General features: G+C 51.0%; 1 protein-coding gene across 1 annotated transcript in view; it reads right to left on the reverse strand.

Moving 5' to 3' along the window:
* The window catches only part of LOC142564822 (thyrostimulin beta-5 subunit-like), a 75,004-nt gene extending 49,932 nt beyond the window's left edge, over positions 1 to 25,072 (reverse strand). The window contains exon 1 of the mRNA XM_075675995.1: positions 24,684 to 25,072. The gene's annotated coding sequence lies outside the window, so the exon portion shown is untranslated. The remainder of the gene's footprint in view (positions 1 to 24,683) is intronic.
* Between the last annotated feature and the right edge of the window lie 208 nt (positions 25,073 to 25,280).

Here is a 25,280-nt window from a genome sequence, read left to right on the forward strand (position 1 = left end):
GGTTCTGGCAATTGCACATGGTGTGCGAGTGAAAAAAGAAGAGAGAGAGAGAAATTTATTTACAGAAAGGCAGAGAGGTCGGCCTGAGCTATAACTTGCTCTGGCCTGCTACTCTACTCTGGGGAAAAGGGACGGGGAGGGAAAGGGTTGATGAATGATGATGGTATAAGGAAGAGATGCGTATATACAAATTCACAGAGTTGTGGTATCTCTAAAGGCGTGCGTCCAGCCCAGTGGCTTGGAGAAAAGCTACAGCGGCTCTTGTGACCAGGGCTGCGCTGGTTGCATTAGGCCAAGGACCTAAAAGAAACTCGTCCGATAGCGGTCTCTCATGGATGTTTGCTATGGAAGAGACAAGTTGCTGTCGTTCATGCGCGTACGCGGGACACACGCAAAATATATGTTCAAGTGTTTCTGGCACCTCACAGCATTCACAGTTTGGGCTAGTATCACTGGCACCTATCATATTTCTATAACGGTTGGTGAATGCGACACCAAGGCGAATCCGGTGCACCATGCTCGTGTGGTTTCTATTGAACTTTTGAGGCATACGAAATCGCATTTCTTGGTCCCATTTGTGTAATCGCTTGTGTCGTCGATCAGGTTGGGCCCAGTGTTCCAACGTAGAGTTGTGGTTTACGCGACGAAGTAGGGCGTTTGTGTCTGGTCGTGAGAACGGAATGCGTACCTCACAAGCATTATCTAAAGCAGTTTTTGCTTCAGCGTCTGCCTGTTCGTTCCCTATCACGACACAGTGTGACGGTATCCACTGAAAGGTGACATTGTGGCCATTTCTAGTTGCGTGGTCGAGATACTCTGTAATTTCTATAGCCAGAGAATGATACGGGCCCCGTCTGAGGACACAGTCAATCGTTTGCAGAGCTGGCTTGCAATCGCAGAATATCGTCCATGCGTGAGGACGCTCCTCGGAGAGAAATCGAAGTGCTTCCCGGATAGCAACAAGTTCTGCGGCAGTTGATGTTGAGCTATGGTCTAGTTTAAACCGGCGAGCGATGATCATATGTGGAATGACGAAGGCTGCAGTGGAGGCATATGGTGTGACAGAGCCATCGGTATACACATGTACAGTATCTCCGTACTCTGTAGAAATGTGCAACAAGGTGAGTTGCCTGAGGCCAATAGATGCAACGAAAGACTTTTTAGTAATTCCAGGGATCTGTAATGTAACGACAGGTTTAGGCACAACCCACGGGGGTGTTCTCGGAATACAGGCGGGAGAGAATCTCGACGGCAAAACACTCTGATGCCGCGATATAGTCATTGAAAAGCTGGAACCTGGGTGTGTGGTAGGGAGCGATGACAGAGGATGGTGCCTGTGTCGGGTCAACACGCGGAGGTACATTCGAAGAGGCTCGCAGAGCAAGTACACCCGAATAGGACAAGCACGAGCTTCCGCTATTGTTCCATTGGTTGACGTGCATCGTGGGAGGCCCAAACATGTGCGCAACGCCTGAGCTTGAATGCTCTCGAGCGCGCGCACACAACTAAGTCCCATGCTAGAGAGCGCCGGCATGCTGTACCGTATATACCCTACGAATAGGGCTCGGTACAATTGGAGTAATGACGACTCCGAGGGGCCCCATCTTGTTGCTGCCACGACGCGAAGGACGTGAACAAAAGTCTTCAGCTTTGACTTCAGTGCGGCGACGTGTCTTGACCAAGATAATCCCCGGTCTATGACTAAGCCAAGGAATCTGTGGTGTGTAACCGTAGGTATCGCTACGCCGTCAACAATGATCGGATACCTGGTCATTCGTTTTCGCGTGAACGTAATCACAGAACATTTTTCAGTTGAGAGTCGGAGGCCTTGACGCCGAAGATACTTAGCTGTGATTGTCACTGAACGTTGAAGCCTAGCACGCATTTGGGGACGGGTGGCTCCAGATGCCCATATGCATATGTCGTCGGCATATGTGCTAATCTTTACCGTGCTAGGAAGTTCGGATGCAAGGCCAATCAATGCAACATTGAAAAGAGTTGGACTGAGAACTCCCCCTTGTGGAACACCTCGATGTATATGGTACTGTCCGGTGTCGCCATCACTTGTCGACATATACACCGTGCGGCCACTGAGGTAGCTAACAATCCATGTATATAGTCGGCCACCGATGTCTAAATCTTCCAGTGCATCAAGGATTGCATAATGTAGTACATTGTCGTATGCACCCTTAATATCCAGAAAGACAGCTCCAACTAACCGACGTCGACTTCTTTCCTGTTCAACAGTGGAGACCAAGTCGATAACTCCGTCAATCGAAGAACGGCCTCTTCTAAATCCGTGCATAAAATCAGGAAAGCAATTATTTCTCTCTAGAAACCATTCCAGTCTTGACAAAACCATTCTTTCCATTACTTTGCCGACGCAACTGGCTAAAGCGATCGGTCTGTAGGAGGAAAGCTCGTTGGGGCACTTTCCCGGTTTAAGCAGCGCTACAACGCGACTGCATTTCCAACCATCTGGAACATTTCCTTTCTCCCACGTCGTATTATAAAAAGATAGGAGAAGACGTCGTGATTCGGTGCCAAGATGGCAGAGTGCAGCGTACGTGATTCCGTCTGGTCCTGGTGCCGAGGAGCGTCGAGAAACTGAAAGCGCAGCGTCAAGCTCTTGCATCGTAAACGGTACTTCGAGCCGCTCATCAGGTGACGGGGGTGCGATGGTGACAAGGGATGAAGGCACTGCATTAGATGCGTCCACAATCAGTTTACAGTAGTCCTCTGCTACCTCCAATTCGGTCCGGCGTTGATGTAGAGCCACCGCATGGAATGGGTGTCTTTGTTGTGGAGTTGCCTGGAGACTTCGTATGACCCGCCATATCTTAGATAGAGGCTGTCTTGGATCTAGGGATCCACAGAAAGCCCTCCAACGCTGTCTGTCAAGCTTCTCCAGATGTCGAAGAACATGTCGTTGAGCTCGGCGACTGCTCGAAAGATCGGACGGTGACTTTGTTCTTCTGTATCGCCGTTCTGCGCGGCGACGGATCGCACGAAGGGCCTCATATTGTATGTCGACCGATGACCTGTGCCTCGGTATGCTGACTTCTCTAGTTTTGTCCCGCAGGGTAGAGGCAATGATGTCCTCTATTTCGGATGGAGATGTCATACTCTGACAGGCGGTGTCGACAGAGGTCTTAAATGCAATCCAGTCTGTTTGACGAATGCAACGTGAGGCTGAACGGCGAAACCAGCTAAAGTGAACGTAAGTGGGGAGGTGGTCGCTACCATGAGTCTCTAGATCCGTCGACCAGGATGCTGAAGACAGAAGGCTCCTTGATACAAACGTTAGGTCAAGACAACTGCTGTAGGACGTGCCACGAATAAATGTAGGAGACCCGTCATTGAGCACATTTAGTCCCCGACTACACATAAAGTCAGCCAAATATTTGCCACGAGAATTCATCGAAGTGCTACCCCACAGGGGATGGTGCGCGTTAAAGTCACCAATCACAATATGAGGGCCTTGCGATGCTTGCAGCAGAGACATCAGGTGCGAGCAATCGATCCTCGCTCTTGGGTGGATATATCCTCCAATCACTGTAACCGTGCGACATCTGTATTTTATGGTGAGGCATACGTAATCATTAGTAGTATGCGATGGGACGTCATGTCTGAAATACACCAGGTCGTGACGTATACAAACTAATACTTTGCTCGAGGTTTGGTCGTTACGAGACCACATCTGGACATAACCAGAAATACGGAAATAAGAATCCATATTAGGTTTACAGATAACAATAACTGGAAATTGGTATTTAAATATCCGCTGTCGGAAATCCGACAAACGACCACGCAGACCGCGAGCATTCCATTGCATAACAAACGATTGACGCATCCGTTCTTCAAACATTATCGCCATACTTGCTTAGTGAAGAACCACTAGCAGTGGTTCCAAGACTTCAAGTAGCTGCACGGCAGCCTTGGCAGCCGGGGTATTTAGGCCGGAAAGAATCCTGCGCATGGAGCCCATCAAATTTTTCACCATACTCGTGACGTCAATGTCATCCATCTTTTCGTTTTCTTCAGTACGTGTAGGAGCGGTGCATAAGGGCGTTCCCACAGACCTTGACGGTAACGAGGGCCACTGAGTCTCCGATGTGGCTAGTGCCGATGATGGGTCGCCTTGCACTTTCGCGGCATACAAAGGCTTTGAGGCACGTGCTTCTTCATTCCTGAGACGAAGAGGGGGTGGATGTTGCACTTGAGCTGTCGTCCCTCCAACGCGAGGAGGGCTGCGATCCCGTTGATGTCGGTTTCGTGAACAACGTCTGCGGTGGCGGATAGCCCTTGCCGCTTCCCTGTGCGTGGAACGATCTCTACCCATCTTCTTCAGAATACCCATTTCCTTCCTGATCTTTGGGCACTCTTTTGACGTTGCGTCATGAGCACCAGAACAATTTGGACATTTCGCAGCAACGTTGCAATTGCTGTCTCCGTGAGGTCCACCACATCGTTTGCATGTTATTGCACCCTTGCAAACTGCGCTGACATGCCCAAGTTTCATGCACCTGTGACACTGTAAAAGCCTCGGCACGTAAGGACGTACCGGATGCCTCACATATCCAACCTTGACGTGTGTTGGCAAAGTTTCCGATTGGAACACTAATTTCACACATCGGGAACGTCCAAAACGGTGAAAGCTGAGCACAGGAGCTGACGATGATAGTAGTTTGGTCAGGTCAGTGTCTGTAATGTCAATGTCCACATCGTAGATGACGCCTGTCGTCGCTTCCTTGCCGTATGTGGGGAATGCGCGAACAGGGATGCTTCCCAACTGAGTGATGTTTTTCAGTGTCTCCAGTATGGTCGGTGTATTGACTTCCACCGAGAGGATGTTCTTTCGAGCGTTTATACGTATTTCTTCTACGTAACCATGGGCAGTTCGTTCAAAATATTCCGACAGGCTCTGCCTGTTCAGTGAGTTGAGGTTGTCTGTTGTCGTTGTTGGTACATATGCAATAGTGTATGATTGCTTGCCACTTGCCTTTTTCGTCGCCTGGCGACTGGTCGGTGATGTTCTTCGTATCTTTCTCTTCAGGCGTCGGCTTGACACCACGGTAATATCGCTGTCCGAGCCCATCTCATCAGTAGAGGAGCCATCAGATGACTCAATCGGGACCATGCTGGGGTCGAAGCGGTCACTCACGTCACCGGCATAATGAACTGGCCGTTCAGGACAAAACTGCTGGGCGGGGTTTGGGTCCCCCATTGCAGAGGACGACGTCCCCCAGTTTTCTTGTCACTGATTGCAGAGATCACAGAAAATAAAATAGAAAATGCAGAGAGCTCGAAGCTGAAGCTGCTCGCTATGATCACTTCTTCTTCTTCCTCCAGTGAAAAAAGAATGTCTTTTGTAGGTCAACGCAGTCGTGAACACTGTTCGCGACATAATCGGTGGCGTTACAATACATCTCTCGCAGAGGCGCTTATGCGCTGCCCCGCATACACAAAGCGCAGCTCCCTAAAGCGCCCTCAAGGCCGCGCGGGCTCTCGCTTTATATTTTGACTGCTTTCGCACCGTACAGAGGTTATACTTTGCGAACACAATCGCCGGCGCGCGAACAGCGCACGGCGCTTGTCTGCTTGCAATATCGGAACCTGGTGAGGAGCCCTTAAGGTGCACTAAATAGAAAAATATTTGGGGAATATAGAAAAAAATTGGAGGACGCTTAAGCTTCGCCTTCAAGAGTGGAACGCGACAGCGTTCCCGTCGACCCGCCAAGGGGTGTAAGACAATTGGCTACGGCGCGGCGACTACGCGCCCCGCATCGGACGCGGTGAGCGTCGAGCAACGCAGCGTTCGGCGCGACAACGAAATGTGCGCCTGAGCAACAGACAGACAGACAAGAAACTTTAATTGGTCCGAAGGGACTACGTTGTCGTAGTCGCGGGCCGCACCCGCGCCGGGGGCGGAAGACCGTGATCTTCAGCCCTGGCGCAGGCCCTTTGGACAGCCCGAAGTTGGACTTGAAGCCTGTCGCTCTTGACGGCTTCATCCCAATCTTCTTGCCTGTTGAAAGGCGAGTGGCGCAACACAGAACATTGCCACAGCATGTGGTTCAAAGTGGATCGTTCCTCGCCGCAGTCTGGGCAGCGGGGATCCACACCCGGAGTGTAGTGGCTCAGCCTTGAGCGAGACGGAAAGGAGCCCGTCTGCAGCATTCTCAGCGCCGACGCCTGGGGTCTGCCTAGCTTCGGGTGAGGAGCCGGAAACTGTCTGCGTCCCAGCTGGTAGTGAGCAGTTATCTCGTGGAAAGTTAGCAGCGGGTCCGTGGTTCGGTCGATCCCCTGCGAAGCTGGGCCCCTCGGACCGACGCGGTTGATGAGACCTCGCGCCTGGTCGTGGGCCAGCTCATTCGGGTTGATCGAGCCAGGGGAGACGTCCCGGCCCATGTGAGCCGGGAACCAAGTGATGACGTGACGGGCCATGCCTGTCTTGCGGGTCCTCAGCACTGCTGCAGCCTCGGCCGAGACCGAGCCGGCGAGAAAGGCCATCGCCGCCGACCTGGAGTCCGTGAAGATCTGCGTGCGCCCGGGTTCGCACAGAGCCAGCGCCACTGCGACTTGCTCTGCGACGGACGCCGTCGAACGTTGTATAGACGCCGCATTCAGGATCTTGCCCTGGGGGTCAACCACCGCAGCCACGTAGGAGTTTGATCCGGGATACCGCGCCGCGTCGACAAAGGACGCGAGCTCTGGGTTCTGCAGGGCAGTCTTGATGAGTGCTCGGGCTCTGGCTGCGCGCCGGGCCTCGTTGTGCTGTGGATGAACGTTCCTCGGGAAGGGGGAGACTCGAAAGGCGTCCCTTTCACCCTCGCAGAGCGGGACTGCGCACGACTCCTCGGCCATGGCTGCCAGACCGCCATCTCGAGTATTCGACGGCCGGCCTTGGTGGTAGAGAGGCGAACAATCTGTGCCGTTTTCTGTGCTTCGATCACTTCGCTCAGGGTGTTGTGGACCCCGAGTTGCATCAGCTTCTCCGTGCTAGTCGTCACGGGGATGCCGAGGACTCGTTTAATGCTCTTCCTCATGAGTGCGTCGATCTTGTTCTCCTCCGACCGCGACCAGCTTAGCGCAGAAGCCACGTAGTTGATATGGCTCATGAGGAAGGCGTGGTAGATCCTTATGAGGTTGGCTTCGCTGATGCCCCCCTTCCTGCTCGTCACTCGCGAAACGAGTCTGAGCATGTTCTCCGTCTTCGCGCTCAGGCGCGCGATCGTTTGCGCGTTGCTGCCCTTTGCATTGAGGACCAGTCCGAGCACCCTGAGAGAATCCACCCTCTGGATGCGCTGACCCGTCTTCGTTCTGAGTTCAATCGGTACTTGGTCCAGCGTCGTGTCGAACTTGCGGCCTTTTCTGTCGGGCCGATACAGCAAGAGTTCCGACTTGGTCGGCGAGAGGACCAGTCCCGTGCCCTCGAGGAAATCTTCCGTGACGTGCAAGGCCTCTTGCAGGGCACGCTCCACCGCTGCGTCCGACCCACCGCCGCACCAGACGGTGATGTCGTCCGCGTAGAGAGCGTGATTAAGATTGGCGGCCCCGATTCGGTCGAGTCGGACTGATAGGTCTCTCATGGCGATGTTGAAGAGCAGTGGAGATAACACCGCACCCTGCGGCGTGCCGCAGGCTCCCAGCGCGTATCCGTCCGACTTGATCTGGCCCAACTTGATCGTGGCCTTGCGATCTCTTAGGAAAGAGCTCACGTACGCATGGAAGCGTTCGCCAAGGTTCAGTCTCGTCACAGAGTCGAGGAGGTGCTTGTGTTTGACCGTGTCGAAGGCCTTGGCGATGTCCAGCGCCAAGATGCCTCGGACGTCTCTCGTGACCACGTCGACTATCTGCCTCTTGATCAGCAGCATGACCTCTTGAGTGGACAGCGAGGGTCTGAACCCGACCATATTCGGTGGGAGGAGGTGTCGTTCCTCAACATGTCTCGATATTCTGTTGTGGATGACATGCTCCGCCACCTTGCCCACGCAAGACGTGAGCGAAATGGGTCGCAGACTGTCTATGGCTGGTGTCTTGCCCGGCTTCGGAATTAGGATCACCGTGGCTTCCTTCCAGGCATCCGGTACGATGCCGGACTCCCAGACGTCGTTGATTTCTTTAGTGAGCAGTTCGATCGAGCCGTCATCCAGATTTCGAAGGAGTCTGTTCGAGATTCCATCCGGCCCGGGCGCCGATCTTCCGTTGAGGCCTTGAAGGGCCGCTCTGACCTCCGAGACGGAGAAGGGGGAGTCGAGCTCCTCGTCCGCCTTGCCGCCATAGGCCGGGTAATCTTCTGGTCCGGACTGCCCGATGGGGAGGTAGCGACGCGCCACTTCGTCCATCACTTCGTTCTTAGATGCGCCTTCGCTATTGAGCTTGTGGACCAGCCTATCGATGGCCAGAGTGTGGTTTCTCTTGGACTGTGTGTCGTCCAATAACTGCTTGAGGAGGTTCCACTTGCCTCCCGCACGCATCTGGCCGTCGACCGACGCGCAAACTTCGTTCCACTGCTGCTGGCCGAGCTCCTTGCAGTGCGATTCGATCTCGCGGTTGAGGGCCGTGATTCTCCTCCGGAGGTTGCGATTCAGCTTCTGCATCTTCCATCTGGCCGTGAGGGAATTCTTGGCTTCGAGCAGGTGCGCCAATCGAGCGTCCATGCGGTCGACCTTGAGGTCCGTTTCAACGGTCCTGGTGACCGCAGCTACGTCCTTCTTGAGCTGCGTTGCGAGGTCCGCAAACGACTCGTAATTTTCGTGGTCATCCTGCCTTCTCTTTCGGAAGGCGTCCCAGTCGACTATTTCGAAAGCCCTCTGCGGGGCCGCGCTGACCGGTAGGGAGATTTCCACGATGTAGTGGTCACTGCCCAGGTTCTCTTGTAAGTTGTGCCACTCCGCTCCCGGCGCGTTCTTGACGAAGGCCAGGTCTGGGGTGGTGTCTCTCGAGACCGAGTTTCCCATGCGCGTGGGGTAATGGGGGTCGGTTATCAGTTCCAGGGAGCTGTCAGTCACTGCCTGCAGGAGTCTGCAGCCTTTGGGGATGCTTCTCACATAGCCCCAGGCTTCGTGCGGCGCGTTGAAATCTCCAGCCATAACAAGCGGCGTCTCTCTCGCCTTAGACGATGCCTTGGTTGTTAGGCTGTAGAAGGTCTGCCGGTTGTCCCTAGGAGAGCAGTACACATTGGTAACGTAGACGCTGTTCTTCAGCCAACTGTTGGGTATGATCTCGACGATCAACGCTTCCAGTTTGGTGTTGCCAAGACGGAGATCGTGCTGCTGGAAGGCGCACTTCTTTGCAATAAGTATCGCGATGCCGAGCCCGCTCTCCGCCAACGAGGAGACAGCTCGGTATCCCTGGAGGGAAATAGTTTCCATTCCTGTTTCCTGTAGTAAAATGACGTGGGGCCTCTCTTGCGGCTCCCGGGCCTTGATGAACTGCACCAGCTGAGGCCTGCGCCTCCGGAAGCTGGCGCAGTTCCACTGCCACACGATGAGCTTACTATCCGGTCTGGCCATGGTTGGGCATGTTGGACCGGAGGTGGGCTGGGGTGCCATCTTGCTCGTCAGCCCCCGACAGCTGATTGTCCTGTATCATTTCGCTGGACACCGCCTCCGGTCTGGCGGCGTCGCCGTAGTGTAAGTCACATCGCTTGGCAAGCTCGTTCTCAAGCAGTTGCACTCTGAGTAGAAGGGTCTGGTTACTCTGTAACAACTCGGCAAAAGATTTTTGCATGCGGTCCAAGGACCTCTGCATGGCAGCCTCCGCCGTGCTCACATCTTCAACCGTACCGTGGGAGGAGGTGGCTCTGCGCTTGACCGCCCTTGCTGTGGCCCCATCTTCCGTAGACGTTTGCCTTGCCGCGGCCGCTTGGATGGCGCTGGCGTTTCGGAAGGCCTCAAAGTCGGCCTTCATTCTCTGAATTTCCTCCTTGAGACTGGCGTTTTCGCTCATCAACTGCGCGATCCTGGAATCGTGCGCCCGCTCGCTCTCCTGTGTGGCGGCGTGTTGCGTCCGGCCCGTCTGCTTCGTCTGTTTCACTCTGTCGGCCCAGGTGGGACCTCCTGCGATGCGCACCTGGGACTTCGAGCGGCCCCTAGATTGAGAGCGCCCTCGTTGCACGGAGCGCCCACGTGAGCGGGAGCGCGTTCGAGAGCGGGAAAGACTGCGCGAGCGGGAGCGTCCCCTCGAAGAGCTCCTCTTCCGTAGCGCTGACGTCAGTGCCTGGCTCACCTCACGTGCCGCGTTGGCGCCCTTCTTGGCGTCGCCAATTTTCTTCCGCCGACGCCTTCGGCGTCTCTGCCTGACGACATACGGCGTTTGGAAGCGTTGCTCGCACTTACGATCAGCCGTTGGATGAGGGCCGCCGCATATGCCGCATTTCGCCTCACACTGGTGGCCTTCAGTGGGGGACGCGGCTCCGCATCCTCTGCACTTCTTCACACTCGGGGTCGGACATACATCGGCTCTGTGGCCCAGTTCCCCACAACCGTAGCACACATCAACTTGCCTTCTGTATAAAGAGCAGGGCAGCATGCCCGCTCCACAAATGACAAAGTTCGGCACCCTCAGTCCGTCGAACAGGACGATAACCGTGGTGGTGGTCTTGATGCGACGCACCTCCAACGCGGTGGGGTTCCGCTGGTGTACGATCATGGCGCGGAGCTGAGCGTCGTTGAACTCGATGTCGACTCCCCTCACAACACCCTTGCATGTATTGTCCGAGGCGGCCATGTACGCGGCCACTTCAAAGACCCCTTCGCGCAGGTGGATCTGCTGAACCATCGCGTAAGCACGCGCGTTCCTTTCTTCTGGCGTTGAGACGACGTATATGTTTTGCACGTTGTTTGGGCAGACGATGTCTTCGCCAACCTCGTCGGGTGAAAGCGCCGCCGCCATAGCCAGCGCTTGTGCCACTCTAATAGTGCTGATCTTTTTCACGTCGAGACCACCCCTTGGCCTAACGATGATTCGAATATGGTCCCGTGGCAGTCTCGGGAGCCTTGAGGCTGCGGCCAGCTTCTTCAGCGCGTTCCGCGGGGCTGCCGTGCGGCGGCCGCCCCTGCCGCCTCCCTGCTTTACCGGGCTCGGCGTCGACTTGGAAGTTTCTTGCCTTGCCTTCTTAGTCTTGCCCGTTGCCGTGGTCCAGCCGGGGCACCTTGCTTCTTCGGGGGTGATTTCTACCCCCTCCACCATCTCGATTTCGGGCATGATGCCCCACCACACCGGAGTTAGGCCAAGGCCTAGCCCGCACTCCTCACCAGCGTTAACCCGTTAGGGTTAAAACCGCCCGGCGTCGCGAAAAGTTCAAGGTCGTTTAAAAGTTCGAGAAAAGCACCTACCGATATAATTCCGGTATCGGCTTGATCCCCGCAACAAACTGCGTCGAATGATGCACAATGTTCAGGCGTTTTCGCGGACTGTACCACCGAAAACATTTGAGGAAACGGGAGCCGATGTTTGCGCGTCCGCACTTCTCGGCGCCCCCTGGCGATCCCCCGCCTGAGCAAGCGACGCACGCCTGAGCCTTAGAAACAGCTCGTTTCTAAGGCAACACCGCGTTTACTAGAGGCGCTTTTGTACCGCTTTGAAGCATCGAACTCGTGGCTCATCATTCTACTTCCCGACGCGCTAGCGAACGGACGCAGGATCATGAGCTCCGCTGGAGCGGCGTTTGCGGCCCTCGCCGGCCGCGGAAACAGGAGCAGCGTCGAAGACGAAAAGGACTACGAGATCGTGCTGCCTACTCTGCCCACCGGTCGGGTTGTTTTAAACACGTTGTTTTTGCACGGTGACGTGCGGGTGAGGCCCTACAGGGTCGAAGATTTCCGAGACGCCCTCTCCAATGCTGGTGTGCTCCCCGAGGTCGTGGCGTTGGGAGCGTACCAGATCAACCATGTGTGGGCGGTGACGTTCAACAGCACGGAAGCCACAAGGAAACTGGCTGCTTTCAAGGAGCTGCAGGTTAAAGGCCGCCGCTGCATTGTTATTGACCCTGAGGACCAGCAGGTTAAACTGCGGCTGCATTGGATGCTCCACGGAGTGCAAGATGAAGACATCCGGACTGCTTTTGCGGCGTTCGGTAACGTAACCGAGGTGACGCGGGAGCGTTGGCGCGTCCAAGGCATGAGAGAGAAGGGATCAACCACGAGAACCGTGCTGCTCAAGCTCAAGCCGGGAATGAAGGTGAACGACCTGCCCCACCAGGTTCGAGTCGCCGGTGAGTTGGCCCTTGTGGTGGTACCCGGGCGGCCTATGCAGTGCCTGCGCTGCCATGGCACGGGCCATGTTCGCCGCGACTGCAAGGTGCCCAGGTGCTCGAAGTGCAGACGCTACGGACACGCGGACGCTGACTGCGTCCGTACCTACGCGTCGGCTATCGGGCAGGGGAAGACGGACGAGATCGCGGAACTCATGGACGTCGTTGAAGCCGAGGATGCAGCGAGGGGAACGGACGAAGCCGGCAAGCAGACGGGGCTACTCGACTCGTCAGCGCCTTCCGGCAGAGACACCCTCACTGGGGATGGTTCAGCGAGCCAACAACCAGCGGATGACTTGCATAGGTCGAGCGAGACAACCGGAAAGGATGGCGAGAACACTCCGGAGCCCAAGGTCGTCGAGCCCAAGGGTCCGAACGAGCTGCAACAGGACAAGAGTGGTGCCCGCACGCCGACCAGCGTCTCCGCTGCGGCGAAGCGTTCCCACGCCCAAACCAGCGTCGACGGTGGCCAGACGGCAACGCCTGGAGCCGAGGAGCCCCCGGCAAAGGCGCCTCAAGGCCGGCGTTCATCGCTTCGGCCGCGTCCTAACGTTCCGGTAGACCAGCGTGCCGGAAATTTGGAGTCCCTAGGACATGCTCATGTTCTTCCGCCGGACCGCACTGGCGGCGATGGCGGCGTCTAGCTTCGTGCTGGACGCGGGAGGTAAGCACCATATTGCCGGTCTCTTGCCCTATTGTTAAAATGGCTCCAACGTGTCCGTTGAAAGTCGCCACTCTAAATGTTCGAGGACTGGCAGGGAAAAGAAAGCAAGGCCAGCTTTACCGACTTATAACGGAGCACGACATTGATGTGCTAGCCGTGCAGGAGACGAAAGTCGATGGTGAAGAAGAGACCGGCGTTATGGTGCGGCGTTTCACGTCTAGGTTTTCTGCCGTAGTCAGTCATGCGGTGGGCACATCCGCTGGCTGTGTTCTTTTTGTTAAGAAGTTGCCGGGGCTAGAGGTGCATGCAATTTATTCGTGTGTGTCGGGTCGGTGTGTTGTCGTTGATTTTTCGTTCAACAACAACGAGTGGCGTCTTGTATGCTTGTACGCGCCGAATAAGGTGGATGAAAGGGCTCAGTTTTTTCACCAAATTGAACAGCGTCTATGCAAAGGAAAACAGCTCATAGTAATGGGCGATTTCAACTGTGTCCTCAGTGCGCGGGATAAAACAAGCGTTCGTGGCTTTAGAGACAAAAGCACTGAAGTGTTGTCGCGAATCGCAGAGAACTGGGACCTTGAGGATGTGGCAGAGTGCCTCGAAGGAGCGCGTGCTGTGAAGTACACACGGTTTGAGGGCTCTAGTCACGCACGGCTCGACCGCATTTATGCGTCTGTTGACATCCTTCCGGAATGTAACAGTTACCAAGTAGTGCCAGTGTCTTTCTCTGACCATTGTTTAGTTCAGTGCTGCATAGGCATTCCAAAGCGAGGTAACACTTTCTCATGGGAAACGTGGAAATTAAATAATAAGCTTCTTCAGGATGAACAGTTTAACCGAGCAGTAAGAGAAGAAATAAGGAAAATAGACCCCAGTAAAAACCTTCATGTATGGCAACAGTGGGAGCTGAGTAAGGAAACCCTAAAAATAAAGGCTATAGAGAGGGCTACCTGTATTCGTTACGCGGAGAAACAAAAAGAGACTGAGTTAAAGGCACTTCTTCATAAACTGCTGAGGCAGGAATCTCAGGCACCGGGCAAATGGATAGAGGACATCAGAAAAGTGAAACAACAGTTAGAGCTACTTGAAGAGCAACGCTATCGGGGAGCCCTGGTGAGGGCAAGGGCTGAAGACACAGCTGCAGGTGAAGCGCCTTCGAAACGAGCGCTAGGGTTAGAAAAAGCACGCGCTGAAAGAAACCACATCGACGGAATAGAATGGCGCGGGACCTTAACAACGGACACAGACGACATCAAAGCAGCTTTTCATGAGCATTACCAGGCGCTATTCTCGTACCACAAAGTAGACGCTACCACATTTGGGAATGAGTTTTTACGTGCTATACCCCGACTGGACGACGAAAGAAAGCAAAGAGTGGAACTAGAGATAACAGAATCCGAAGTTGAACAGGCCATAGACAACTTAAACCCTGGAAAATCGCCTGGACCAGACGGCTTTAGCGCCGGTTTTTATAAAGAATTTAAGCACGAAATTAGCCCTGTATTGAATGTAATCTTTAACGAAGCTTACAAATGGAACACATTGCCTCCGTCTTATGGGTTGTCACACACAGTACTCATTCCTAAAACTGATGATGCAGCGAAATTAAGATATGTTACGGCGTATCGTCCCATAGCACTCACCAATATCGAGTATAAAATCTTTATGAAGATATTGGCGCGAAGATTGCAGACAGTGATACAGGACATCGTCGGGCCTCACCAGACATGTGGGATTAAAGGCCGGACTATTGTTACCAATATTCACAAAGCGCGCAGTGTACTTGAGTGCTGTGATGATTGTAATAGTCGGATTGCCATTTTACAGATTGACCTCGAGAAGGCTTTTGATTGCGTGGCTCATGAAATCCTGTTTGCCGTTTTAGACTATGCCAATCTCGGAACTGTAATCTGCGAGGGGGTCGCCCTGGCGTACCGTAACTGCACGACCAGATTGATCGTGAATAAGAGTTTAGGGGCTCCCATCAGCCTGCAACGTTCTGTGCGTCAGGGCTGCCCCCTCAGCCCTCTGTTGTTTTCTATCTACATTGAAACCCTGTGTATGAGATTGATTGAAAACAATAGAATTACGGGATTTAAGCTTCAAGCAGTTGAAGTGAAGCTGCTGGCTTATGCAGATGATGTCGCTGTTTTTGCGGAGGATCAGGGGAGCATAATTGAGGCTGTCAAATGTGTCCGTACATTTAGCCATGTCACTGGTAGTGGAGTTAACTGGTCGAAGTGCCTTGGGCTCTGGCATGGATCATGGCCAACGAAGCCAGATCATTTTGCCAACGTGCATTGGGTGACGACCCCAGGCAAGTACTTGGGCGTCCCGCTCGATGCCTATCGTGATAGTGAGCAGTACTGGAAAGGGCAGGTCAAAGACACACGGGAGAGAGCTGAGAAGTGGAAAGGCACTAACCTTTCTATTTTTGCCAGAGCCACCGTTTGTAACCTTTTCTTTATCAGCAAGCTTTGGTACGTAATGCAGGTATTGCACTGTTCCCGGTCCAACGTTCAGAAGCTACACAGGATTTTTGCCGTCTTTGTCTGGGTGTCGGGATGGGAGCGCTGTAGCCGGACCAACTTGTTCCGGAGGGTAAAAGACGGGGGGCTGGGATTGGGCCACCTCTTTGTGCGGCAGCTGGTAAACCGGTTCTTGTTCTTTAGGGACTCAACCGACCCTTTCTTGCGCACGGTATGTCAAATAAGGCTGAGTAGACAAATACCAGAGTATGTGGTTTCAACCGCAGAGTTTTCGGGAGGGATTCGAGGTTTTTACAAAGAAGTTGTATCGAGTGTTCGATTTCTTTCAGTGCGCTTCTCGAATGATTTCCTTTCCGTTGTGAACAAAAAGAAACTGTATTGTGCTTTGTGCGACGTCCTTTTCCCAGTGCCACTGTACAGGTCCTTGTACGGTGGAGGCCCAAGCAGCTATGTTTTAAAAAGAGTAAAGAAAATGCAGGTCCCGCCAGGAACAAAGACCTTCTTCTTTAAATTACACACGGGAACATTACCAGTTAAGAAGTTTTTGGAAGCAAAGGGAGTGTATTTACCGTGGGGAACACACTGTTTAATTTGCAAGCAGCCAGAGACAATAGATCATGTTTTTTTAAACTGTTGGGGAGGCGTGTTCTTCTGGGATGTATTGCAGAGGACACTAAAGAAAGAATTTCCACTAGACGCGTATGGCATTCGTTACTTAAGCATAGATAACGAGGACGGGGTGCCTTTTGACCTAATTATGCTCTTGGGCCTCCACTGTATTTGGCGCGCGAGAATGGCGGGATACCATGTTGATAAAGATGCGCGGCCTGCACGAATGTATTTCAGGGAACAGATGCACTGGTTTGTCGCTCTCCATAAGGCGACAGAGGAACCACCTGAGTGGCTCCCAAGAGTAGAGCCGTTGGTTAATTTGCGCGAATTTTGATTAGACTCAGCCAGTACGATACTGGTTGAATACGTGCCCAACAGCAAACGTATGTTGTATCTTGTTTTTTGTTTCGGTGATTGTTTCCTCTTGTAAATAGTTGTGTAGTGACAATCGGGCAATAAAGAAAAAAAAAAAACTCGTGGCTCAGTGGTAACGTCTCCGCCTCACACTCCGGAGACCCTGGTTCGATTCCCACCCAGCCCATCTTGGAAGTTGCTTTTTATTTATGAAGTGCCTGCCGTGATTTATCGCTCACGGCCAACGCCGCGGACGCCGACGCCGACACCGACGCCGACGACACCGGCTTTTCTGCGACACGAGCTCCTTAACGCTATCGCGTTAATAGAATAGAATAGAAAAATAGGTGGGGAATGATCCGACGTCTTCGCATTACGCGCATCGCACGCGTATTGCGAATACGTTGGATTGTTTCCCACCTGGGGCAGGTTGTTTTTTCATCCACTGTCATTGACATTAATTTATTATTTCTTTAATTCAATCAGTACAAATAATTCCCCCTATGTTTTCCTTTGCGTCTTTGTTTGTTGGCTTCTCATGATAGGATTAATAAATATCGGACCCCTCGGTTAACCCCCTTTCTTCTCATACTAAATAGAAAAAGCCAGCTGTGTTAGTCTCCGACCAAAATATGAACAAAAAATTGCCCTGACTCTAGAGGATGAGCCAAAAAAGTCACAAAAGCGGCAGACCGGTCGTGACACCAATTTGAAGTTGCTGCGTCAGCTTTCCGTCATGCCACGAATTTTAGTGGCACCCGCTCGGCTCTAGATAATATTTGATTGGAAAATACGAATAATGTTTTATAGTTTTATTGGCCGTGTAAACATCTAAACATTCGCTCACTGACTAAATTAACCAGCATGGTATCACACACGCACAGGCGAACATGAACGATGACCGTGGGCACTCGCTGTCAAAACGCCGGCGTGAGGAAGCGCGGCAGCAGCAGCGAGCGAATTGACCTTCGTGCAGCCTCTCCCTTCAACGCGAACTAAGAGGCGAGAACACAGCGCACACGAAGCTATCAGAACTCGGCGCACTCTGTCCCCCCATCGCAGATCGCCTTCCAGATAATGTCCGCGCAGCTACCGTTCGGAGCAGATCGCCCCCTCTTCCCCCGGTGCCTTACGCATAAAGGAAGACGTCGCGCTTCCTTCCACCCATGTGCGAGCTAGATTCAACCGCCACCCTCGGCTACCGCCCGCACGCTTTCACCGCACACACGGCATACGGCGCGCGACCACGATGATAATTATAGCATTTAGTCTTTATACGGAATATAACGGCGACGATGACGACGGAAACGCGCCTGGAGTGCAGCTATCGTTGTCAGTGTTCCGCCTTTCGGGTGAAAATGCTTTTTTTTTTCGTATAGTGAGGCTTTCTTTGCTAACTCTCCCACGCTAGGCTGCATCTTCCTGCTGCTGTTTTACCGAATCGCTCACGCGCACACGACAGCTTTCGTATAACGAGTCGGCTTACATGCAGCCTCTCGCAATCCAATGAGACACGAATAAAAATAATAACGTCTACAGGTCACTTTCACCTAACATCCAGATCTCCCTCTCCGGAAGTGCGCGAAATGTACACGAGTCTTGCGTCGGATTGTCTGTGGGACAAACAGAGAATGTCCTCCGGAAGCAACGGACGTCCGAATACTCCGAAGAAATGGAGTACGATTATCTTAGAAGGAACGTGGTAGCGGGTACCACTTGAACGTGCCGTTTGTGTAACTGTCCAGCTGTGTAGATGCAGATGACAACAGTCGGTACATTTCAATGAAGCACCTCGTTTACGAAAAAAAAATACATATTCGTCACATGTAACCCATTAAGCGATTATTATTACCTTGATAACCCCGTTGAGCAATTATTACTTTCATAACCTTTCACATGTAATACCGGATTACATGAGGGCAGCATGTCGCTTCAGCTTTAGTAAACAAGAACTAGAATGCAGCGAACGCGTTACACTCTCCGCCACTCGTGCCAATCCTATGGGTTTGTTAAAATTTACAGCAGAATTTCGGCTTTAAACTAGGCGCATCTTGCGGAACTTCAATTTCCTCCTCGGTCTATTTCCGCTTGCAGTTCTGGTTCCCCTTGAAGTTCTGCCTGAGCGAGCGAGCGCCGAGATTTATTCCAGCCGAAGCACGCGTTCGATACTTTCATGTCGACGCAAGCTTACAACAGCGCTGGCTCTTCCCATATGTCTTTATTTTGTTACTTGTTTGTTTGTTTGTTTGTTTGTTTGTTTGTTTGTTTGTTTGTTTGTTTGTTTGTTTGTTTGTTTGTTTGTTTGTTTGTTTGTTTGTTTGTTTGTGAACTCCGGAGTGAACGCATGCCCGCACGCATTATAATACCAGCAATAAGCTTGCCGGCAGGAGGAAAAAGAAAACGTGGCGTCGCCTAACGACTCCTCCTTTCTCGCTATGAACATTGCTCTTATATGTCGCAAAGGTCAACTGTGATTTTTATACCTTGCGTTCAGTGATATAAAAGCAAACATTGTTTCCTGAAAACGACGTGTTCAAATTGCGGAGGATGGGAAGCGCAGTTTGGCACGATAATAGAGCCCAGTCATTCAAAGCTGCCGAATACGGAATCTAAAATAACATTACCTTTTCAACGACAGGCTGTTACGAGAAATGCAGTCATATAAATTCCGTTCATCGACCCCAGCTTACGAATGAATGTTATATCCTGTACATATCGAGCGTCGCTTTTGCGTGCCCCGGCATTCGGAATTCGGTCGACGCCACATGTGCCTTATATTAAATATTATAGCTTCACGCGCTAACAGCGCCTTGCTCTACACATTTCCGTGACCTGCCGTGGTTGCTTAGTTGCTATGGTGTTGGGCTGCTGAGCACGAGGTCCCGAGATCGAATCCCGGCCACGGCTGCCACATTTCGATCGGGGTGAAATGCGAAAACACGCGTTTATTTAGATTTAGGTCCACGTTAAGGAACCCCACGTGGTACAAGTTTCCCAAATCCCACACTACGGCGTGCCTCATAATCAGAAAGTGGTTTTCGCACGTAAAACTCCATAAAAAAATACACATTTCCGTGGATCCTGGATGCATAGAACTTGAATTTATATTGTCATTATAGAAGCAAATTTTCGATATCACTGACCATGGGCTCAGAAAGACCGCGCAATGACTTTGCATTTGATCAACGTCCTGTAGCGTCCAATGGACTAATGCTTCAACTAGCACGTGTTCTATCACATATGCGTGTGATAAAATTAGTCCGTTTTACTGACGCCTCCTCATAGTTCAACAACAAGGAGCCAACAGATAATCAAGCCAGGGTAAGCATAGGGTAATTAACCCTTCATTTATTAGAACCTACAATTATTAATTTTCCCATAACCTTCATATACTTAATAAAAGAAACGGTAAATGAAGCATGTCGCTGGTGGGAGTTGAACCTACAAACTTAGCCTAGCACGTTGAGATGTACTAATTGAGCTACGGCAGCGGCTGACCCCTGACTAGGCTAACACTTCTAACCACCGTACCCTGGCTCTACTTTCTTGGGCTTCTGTGCACGCAACATTAATTAAACCTAGACCTCGGGTGTTAAGCAGGGCCATTCGCGAGCGTGGCAGCGAATTTTCGTAACTGCAGGCGTCAACGTGACCTCGAGAGCAGTACGCAATTGGCCCTCTCGAGTGGCGCCGGCCTGCCTGAAGATATGTGCTGACAAAGATGACACACGCGGTGCCGAAGTTTTGTTGTCTTCTTCCTCATTCACCACTGCGGCGTTCTTTCTTGTTGTTCAGAAATGAATTTTCCACGTGGACCGGTCAACATGTGGTCTGTTGCGTTCTTCGCAAATAGCTGCACAGGTGTATAACAGTCAGAGTCGACGAGTCGCTACAAAAGCAGCTTGTTGGAAGGGTCACCTTGGCGGGGTGGCCTATAGTCGCCAAGGCACTGTTAGTCTCACCCTCAGACTCGGCTTCGAAGTCTGTAGCCACCTGAAGAGTTTCCTTATGTTTTGTATCCATTTAAACTATCCGTGTTAAGCCGGCGAACCCATCCCAGTAAAAGCGGCAGTGGCCATCAGGCAGCTGTCGCGGCAAATAAAAACTATAGACAAAAGACGTTCTGCTTGTCCTATACGGAACCTTTCTTCTGCTTTCTTTTTGCTTGCAAGCTCGTTTCACTGTTTTACCACTTAACATGGCGTCCTGTTTTCTTTTTTTACTTCTGCTATGTATGATCTCTACCTGCCGCAACTTTACTGGACTTCGAATTGTGTATCTGTGAGGTTCCCGATATTATGAGGCGTCAGAGAAGACTATCGCAAAACCTCTCCTGCATCATTTCTTCGCAGACTGGCGTTCACGTGCCGACCAGCCAGGATAGACATTGATGTAGTAACTAGGCGATCGCGTCCGTTATGGCCAGTAACAGACGGCGCTGACTGCAAGAAAAGCTTCACAAATACGGGCCAAGGTTCTCTAATGTAACTTCGTAGCGTGCAAACAAAGGACGAGACGGTAGGGAAATGACCTGCACAGTTCGTCGTTTTTGCCTCGTCCTTTGTTTACGCGCTACGAAGTTGCATCATGGAGCTCGACCGATGTCCCAAGGTTCCTTGCCACCTTGTGTCTCGCTTCTCTCTGCTTCACTGAACCCGTACTACGCTTAAGACGACACAGAGTTCCTCGCACCTGTCCCGTGTCCTTCCTCGTCCTCATCGAATTCTGTGCTCGTTCCTACACTCTATATATGTACCAACTAGCCCAAGAATGCACCTAAGATAGTTCAGGAGTGTGGTAGTCACAATTTTTTTTTCCGCTTCCCTTTCGCCGCAGTTTGGGGTAGCAGAGCAGCCGCAACATGGCCTGCCTGGCTTTTTATCTCTCGCGTTCGGCAAGTTGGTATATTCACGTGACGGAAAGGAAGGCGTGCAAAACGCGGACACAAGCTGAACGACAGTGAAAACACAAATCCCGACTATCAGCTGAAGGATCGCGCAATGGTGGAAAAGGAGAAAGACACGAGGACATGCGCGTGCCCAAAGGAGTGGCCGCACGTGTTCATGATTGGCGAGTTGGCACTGCCTTTCCTTGATCGCATACGTAGGTAGCATACAGGCGCGCGCCTTCCTGACCTTTTAAAGCGAGAATTCTTCGCGAACGTAGACCGGTTTTATTCCGCCAGGTGTCTCGCTGTTTCTATGGGCAGCGCAGCGCACTCTAACAAAGTGTCCCAAACATTGGCCTATGACTGGATTTTAAGCGATCAAACGCCCAACTAGCACTTAATGTCACCTTCGGACTCGATAAGAAAGAATGTGCAATCATTTATCACCGATACGATCACCGCAGCACCGATGAAGCAATGTGCAATCACTTATCGCTGACACATTCGCTCTCGGGTTCTAGGAACAGCGCATCTTGGTTCTGTACACAGCTGCCCATTGGCGTCAGCGATGAGGCACATCGGGCTTAATCCATCCTAACCGACGAATCCTACTAGCGAAAACCACCAGTGATGTCACCAGTCAAGAGACGGTTGAAACCACCAACCACGAACGAACAGTAATTGTGTCAAGTGAGGGACATATGTATAAATACAGTCTAAGAATGTAATATTCTAAAATTGAACATAACCATAATCTCAAACAATGCAATGTCATATAAACATTTCAGCTTCACCACCTAAGGTGTACCAGCTTCCCTTCTTACCATTACCACATTTCGTGACTGTTCTTTTATACCAACGATGCTTCGCATTATGTAAAGCTCAACTAGAGCTGTTTCTGCCAAATGTTTTCGCCGTTCAACAATTTTGCGGTTCATAGCCGGCGTTTATGTTTTCATTTCTGTTTTACTTGTGCCCGTAGTTTACACAGCTCATGGTCTCCCCTTTAGCCCGCGTAGAACATCACTTCCTATTCGCTTGTTGCGTGACACTCACCTGTGTCATTACTATCACCTGGCAGCCCTACGTCTATCGTAATATGTGTCGAGTCATCGATCTCTCTTGGGATGTCACTCGCTATGCTTTGAATGCAATATACATTCACTAATCACACTGAGAAATCGTCCATCCGTGCAAAAATCTCGCAGGTGAATGTTAGAACTCTTTCTAGCAAATATACATCTAATTTTCTTGCTGGTTTAGTAAGAGCAATTATTTGTGTATAGTTTCTTGTATATCTTTTATTTAATCAACGCGGTCACCTGAGTTGTTGCTGACAAACGTTAATGAATAATCGCGCTCTATACAAGATTTTTGTTGGGCTAGGAAAGTTGTACTTTTATTTTATTTATTTTCTGATGGGGGGCCAATGGGGACGTTCTACAAATAGGCAGTAGCGCAGAAAATCACGCAGCTCAATTTTCTTTCTTTTTACTATTGCTGGTTAAGCTCGCAAGGATGGCTTGGAGGGCTAGTTGGTAAAGCATTTTAAAGGTTTAACAGGGCGCACACAGGCGGGGACAGAGTGAGGAACAACAGGACACAGCGCTGATTGGCAGCGGTTAAGCTGTCATTAGCGTCCTTCTGTGAATTTTTATTAGCCTGCAGTTTCTAAAATAGAAACAGTCGCTGGCTCATTCATGGTCAATAAGTTCGCTAAGCCACTGCTGAAATTTCTGCATGAGGATGACATGCACGCCTTCATTTAAGCGAACATCTATGCCATCTATGCTACAGGGCCAGCAGCTAAATAGAAAAATTCGTCATTTTCAAGGTCAGCTTTCATATTTAATTACTCGCGTCCCGCTCTAAAGTTTAACTCTCCTTTTCAATGTTTCATCCTTGCCTTCTCTCTTTATTTCCTCCTCCTCCTCCTCCTCCTCCTCCTTTTCAATGTTTCCTTCAGCAGTGCGACAGGCGCGATTGAATGAATGAATGGTTTCATCTTCTGTATTTTGATGTTCACATTGTCACTAAAGAAGTTCCGCAGAAATTTACCAGATGGAGGTGAATTCGTACGAGGGATAAAGTCTCACAGGCAAAGTTACCATCCATCTGAATGCAGAATGAATAAAGCTACAAACGAAGTCCGTTTAAACACTTCTTAAAAACACTTGCAGACTTCCCAAAAACCTGCGTAAGGTTAGACGAGAACCGAAATGTTAAAGAATGGGAGAGGCGTATAAGGAATTAAGCAGCAGGCGCTTTCATATGACCATAGTGTTTGTTACAACTTCTTTTTATTTTTTATTCCATGTAATTCGTTATAGCAGAACTTCGCGACTACCAGTACCCTGCCGACTTGAATTCGTGGGGCACTCGATCACACGAACCAGTGATCATTTGACCTCGAAATTTGCATTTTGAAAAGAAAGACGAAAACACGGTATTTTGACAACTCGTAGGCAGCCTTTAATTTCGTTCGTACAGACCGCGGTACACTTCGACAGCTGAAAAATGGCGTGAAAAACGAAGAACAAGTCGCAAGGCATACAAGCGCAACGCGAAACAAGCGGTACAAATCAGCGAAGAAAAGAAGAACTGTACGAGCTTGTACGAGCTCATACAGAGCAATGCACAAAGACGCGAAGACTCACTTTATAGAAAAGGCTTAGGATATCGTAAAAAACGATTACTCTTTTCTAGGATGTGACCCTGCGACCTGAAGCCGTCCTTGCCCAAAACCCTTCTTTTGGTTGTTTTGACTTGGCTTTATTGCGTGTGCTGTACGCTCGAAAAAAAGAGAGAAGCCATCGTAGTATTTGCAGAAAAAGTTGAAGCTTGCCACATAAGTTGCCATATATGGGACTTCAGAAACGTCATTGCTTAAAACTATCTAGTAGACTGGTTACACAGTGAGATGAGAGGAAAGATAGCCAGTGAGAAGGAAGTTCTCTCTTCGGCACGAACTGTTTGCTACCGTAGAAATAAATGACAGAAAATAATGTAATTTACGGATAGTGTGCATTAGAAAATGTTGTGGTGCTATGATTTATAAAATTCAGCACATGTGACAGTTTTTTGGGAGCATAGATTTCTTGAAGGTTGACAAATGCTCGTATCTTGTTTGTTACTAACAAAAATGCTACTAATCACTAAGTAACTCACGTTACAAGCGTATGTTATAATTTATCCCGAAGGGCATACTTGCGCGAATACTAAATAAGGTAATAAAAAGACAAGCTGATATTACCTTTTATATTACTAAATGTCCAATTGATTTAAAACGGTAGTTTGGCAAACGAGCAGTGGCGAACATGAAAATGCGGAGACACGACGTAGTTTATTTCTATAAATTCTATTCACGCTGACTGCAGCACGCCACTGTAAGTCAGTGCCTCTAAGTTGGCCACTTACGTTGAACGCTGGTGCCGGTGGCAAATGTCTTGTGTCGACGACGCTGGTCGAACAGGCAGACGTTCGCAGACAAGACTGTTCGATGACGGCAGCGATCACTGACTGACTGTTCGAAGCTCGCGGGCTGAAGCGGAGTGGTGCCGTTTCGGTTGGCACCGCAGCAGTTGGTGAGCAGCGCGCGACACCTTTTTCCCCCCTATCCGGCTGTTCTCTAGGCGCGCACAGCGCCCACGCTTTCTGCCAACGGCATTAGGTGCTCCTTTCGAACGAGAATGGGAAATGAAAAAATAAAACAAAGCGAAAGTCCTTCTGCCTCTCTGCTCGACAGTACTTGTACTTTTATTATTGGCAACCGCGACCACGCAAACCGAAACTGACAGAACAACGGCCCAGCGCCGACAAGCCCGAGCTTGAAGTGAAAGTCGCCTGTTGCTGAAAGTATTTCGCCGATCTAATGGGGAGGGGAGAGGTGGGAGGGGAGGGTAGCTGGTACGCGGGAGGGCATCGCGACAGGCTCACGCTGATTGGTTGAACGCTAGTGGCTCGTCATTCGTTGAGGGATGCGTCTTTCTTCTTTTCCCTCCGCGTCTTCCACGG

The sequence above is a fragment of the Dermacentor variabilis genome, chromosome 11 (genome assembly GCF_050947875.1).
Source record: "Dermacentor variabilis isolate Ectoservices chromosome 11, ASM5094787v1, whole genome shotgun sequence".
NCBI lineage: Eukaryota > Metazoa > Arthropoda > Arachnida > Ixodida > Ixodidae > Dermacentor > Dermacentor variabilis.